This window comes from Epinephelus moara, chromosome 18 (assembly GCF_006386435.1).
Source record: "Epinephelus moara isolate mb chromosome 18, YSFRI_EMoa_1.0, whole genome shotgun sequence".
NCBI lineage: Eukaryota > Metazoa > Chordata > Actinopteri > Perciformes > Serranidae > Epinephelus > Epinephelus moara.
Genome location: NC_065523.1, coordinates 11,963,787 through 11,967,928, shown reverse-complemented (window position 1 = coordinate 11,967,928; position 4,142 = coordinate 11,963,787). Strand labels below are relative to the sequence as shown.

Here is a 4,142-nt window from a genome sequence, read left to right as displayed (position 1 = left end):
TATATATATATATATATATATATATATGAATACATGTGTTACATATTACATTTAGTTTAGTAAAGAAAGGTGTGTAAAAGTAAAACTAAAATGTTTTTATATATTCAAGGTGTGTAAAAGTAAAACTAAAATGTTTTTATATATTCAATGAACAGAGACAGTTGATGCTTTTTTCAATACAGTAGCATTGGTAATGAGATTGGTATTAAATAGGGGTGATGATACATTATGAAGTCTAATTGAAGAGTAAAACAATGATTAGAAGACTAAAAAGCTAATATAGCAGCCTTGGGTCAAAGGTTGTAAAAAAAAGGGGAAAAAAAGGAGAGAGGCTAAACAAATTTCTAAGGAAAACAGTTTATTCAACAACTGTAAATATAACAAAAACGGAGTAATGCACAGAATGTTGTGTGGGTGTGCATGTGTGGATGGTCTTCTTGTACTTGGCCTACTCCTGTGTCCTCCCTGTTCCAACGGCCCTTTGAAAAGAAAAAAAAGATGAAGCCAGACCTTAGCACATTTAATAGTGCTTTGAGATAGCTGATTACTGTGATCTATTAAGTATCTCAAAGGTGTAAATTGAATTTACGACTTGTATAGACCCTATACAGCCTATATAGTGATATGAATCTATTACAGCTAAATTGTCATGAAATTTAAACCCAAAATGGCAAAACAACAGATAGGAAGGGGTTGGGGTGATCATACATGTAACAAACATGATTCCTAACTATAAATACAAAAATATTCCTTAATTTTTATATTTTTAAACCTTTAAGTGCCGTATTTGTTTTGATGCCAAAATTCACACCGTGATCATGAACACAGCAAACACTATAAAAAAATAAAAAGTAAAGAGTGTAGAAAAAGCACTGGGGCCTGATTTATAAAGCTTGCTTACGCACAAAACAGGGCTTGAAAGTGGCGTACGCCACTTACCACGCAAAGGTTGTGATTTATAAAAATAAACTTGGCGGGAGAATGTGTACACCTGTAAGCAAACTCTGAGTCATGCGTGCGCACATTTTGGAAGACACTGGGAAGTGGTGACGCAGACGGCGAGGTGGAGAAGTGGAGTCAGATTTTTATTGATGTCTCAGCAGCATTAGCAGCCTTATTTTACGCTTGGAGTGAGTGATAACTGTTTCATAAAAACATTGTAAAATCCAACTCAAATCCTGAATTGAAATTCTTTCTAAATATGTATTTAATCCGCACTGCCTCTAACGTCTCACTGTCCACTCTGTGAGTGTGGGAGGGGGAGAGGATGGCGTGACTGCATGGAATATATTTATTTATTTAGCTAAATATTTCCAGTGCATTTATCATGTCTCGAAATACAGCCATTAAGCATAACCGTTACACTCATTTCATCAGCCCTCCTTAGACATCAATGTCAAACATCCTCAAATTTAAAAGCAACACATTAACTACATGTTGGTAAAGGAGTAGAAATATTTGGTCTACCTTTAGATCAGACCACTTTTTTTTTTGTTCTGTCACTGTCCGTGCAGTCCCACAGACACAGCTGACAGCATCAGCAGCGTTGATGTGTTGCCACTTTTTTTCGCTTTCTTTTATTCGTGATCCCACTTCTGTGGCCACCAAATAAAATCTTTCTTCAGTCCTCCACCTTCTGTTAAAGGGTCTCTAGCTCAGTCTCGGAGAAATTCCGTTTTTTGGTTCGTTTCTCACCCGTCGCCATGACTCACACAACGAGAGAACACTCGCATGCTGGCTTATTTATATGCAGATCGCATTCATGAGGTGATTTGCATGACCATTTATGGTTGAACTAGGGCATGTAGAGGGCGGAATATGAGGCGGATCTGGGTACGCACAACTCCAGGAGGTCTGTGACTTATAAAGAGAACATTGCGTGCAAGTGTGCATGCGCACGGTTTTATAAATCCGATTATTTTTTGGCGCACGCCATTTTCAGCTTTTGGGCGCACGTCAACTTTTAGTAGGCCCCTGAGCACTGTGTCTGTCATTTATATCTTGCATATTTTGTGACTTACCGGTTTTGCTCTCCTCCATGTGCTCTCATGGCACGGTTGCGTCCCCTGTCCCTGGCACCAATCAGCCATTTTGGCACTGCCTTTTCTGCATCCTTCCTTGTTATGTCTTTGGTGAGGGAATATTTTTTCAAACTCCCTGTAAGTGACATCCAGAAAGAGCATAAGAGTGAGGCTTGTTATTGTCTAATTTGAGGCACTTTGTTAAGGTGAACTTATTAGGTGATGGATCAGAAATGAAGATCAAGCTACTCAAAGCTGTCTTTGCTATTTTATCATTAAAAATCAAAGTGGCACAAGATTATATTCAGGACCGAGTGTTGAAGGCGCTGTATGTAAGAATGTGGCCAAAACAGGTACTGCACTCAAATTCAGAATACTGCCACGCGTCTTGTCCGCCCCCCCTCCCCTACAGATTCCAGATTGCTGGACAGCGGCACGCTGGAGACTGATTTGTTTGCCCACGGGCGGCTGCTGTGGCAGGGCCGCATCGCTGTGTCCTTGATCTTCGGTTTTCCAGCTGACTGTTCGAGCAAGTCCGGTTTCTCTGCTGCTAACGCTGCTGCCGGGATACAGCTCATGAGGAGCCGGCTGCTAATGCTATGTACTGGGACACTGCTAATGCTGCTTGCCGTGCTGCTGTAGCTCAGTCGTAACTGTAACTGATGCTGAGACTCTACTGACTGCGTGACTGGTAGACGGCGGTGGGTGGCGCAACAGGCCAAAACACAAATTCAAAACATAAACATGATTTGCAGACTGTAATTTTTTTTTAAAAATGCGAATATTCTGGCTGTACTATTGTTGTCAGTAAGATCAGTATGTTATATGAACATTATTCCTTAGTCTCTGTGACATATTAGGATGATTTTACAACTATTTGCTTTAGATTTCTTACATATAGCTCCTTTAAGTGTTCCCAACGCAGTTGCTTTATGACACTGATGATCAATGAACAATGTGCTCAAAACAACACTGATGTTGTGTTGAGAATAAATAAATAGCATTAGAAATGTTCCGTGCACATATTCACTTCTCAGTAATTAATTAAATGATCTAACCCACAACCGTGTCAGTTTGTTATTAACTTGGATTTTTAGATATAGACGGAAGACGGGGGAAACAATATAGAAAATGAAATGATGATGTTTATGGAATGTTTATTTGGAGAGGGCGCAGTTGTTTCTGCCGTTGCCATGACAACACGCGTCCATGAACCGGTCACCTGTTAACCTGAAACACAGGCTGGTCATGGCTTTTCATATGTCCGAAAACGTCGCAGCAGATTTACAAACAGGCGTTATTTGGATAAACTGACCGCATATGGGGAATCTACATGGTTGCTTTCTCGCCTGAAAAAATGTTAAATGTTAATAATGTGACTCAACAGTCCCACTGTGAAAACTGCAGCTGCTTGTGACTCTGCCAGTCTCCACTCTGTTCTCCTACAGAAAAACGCAGTTTTTTCATTTTCGGTTTTTCCATTTTGGTTTCAAGACGGAAAAACGGACCCATTTGCTTATTTTTCTGATTTTGTTTTGAAACGAATAATGATTCAACATACAGAGTTGCTCACTAACTGTCACGAAGTTAAACGTTCGGCATTATGATGGCATATCTACATTGCTAATGCATGCGTGGCACTGTGTTATAGTATGTGTTGTTCTGTCTGTGTACATATAGCATAAGAAATCATACTCACTGTGCCATAAAATGCATTACGAATCATCATGACGTTAGCCAACATGCGAGCCTCCTAGCGGAAACGGAAACACCATTCGCGGGTAAAAAAGAGTTTAGCCAATCACAGACCCTGCTGGCAGATGTTGGGATTATGGGTAATGTAGTACTTCTTTGTGACTACGTGAAAATTAATTGTTGTCAAACCTATATTTGAAATAGGCGCTGATCCTGAGCGGCAACTCCAGAATGAATGAGTCATCGCTGGTTATTGGGAGATTACTTTCTCTCATTTCCATGACAACCCCCGCCACACACACACCGTTTATAAAAAAAATGCAATGACTATTTTAAACAGCAGGTAGGCTATCTACGGCTGTGGTTGATTTTATTCAGGTTTTTCTTTTTTTCTTTTACCTCACATTATAGTGGCTTAAATACCAA

At 39.9% G+C, this 4,142-nt stretch overlaps 1 long non-coding RNA gene across 1 annotated transcript; it reads right to left on the bottom strand.

Moving 5' to 3' along the window:
- Nucleotides 1-341: 341 nt before the first annotated feature.
- LOC126405965 (uncharacterized) lies at nt 342-3,770 on the bottom strand. Its single transcript, XR_007571620.1, has 3 exons — nt 3,721-3,770; nt 2,022-2,157; nt 342-479 (listed from the first exon to the last, which is right to left on the bottom strand). It is a non-coding gene; the product is annotated as an uncharacterized LOC126405965 (long non-coding RNA).
- Nucleotides 3,771-4,142: the final 372 nt, after the last annotated feature.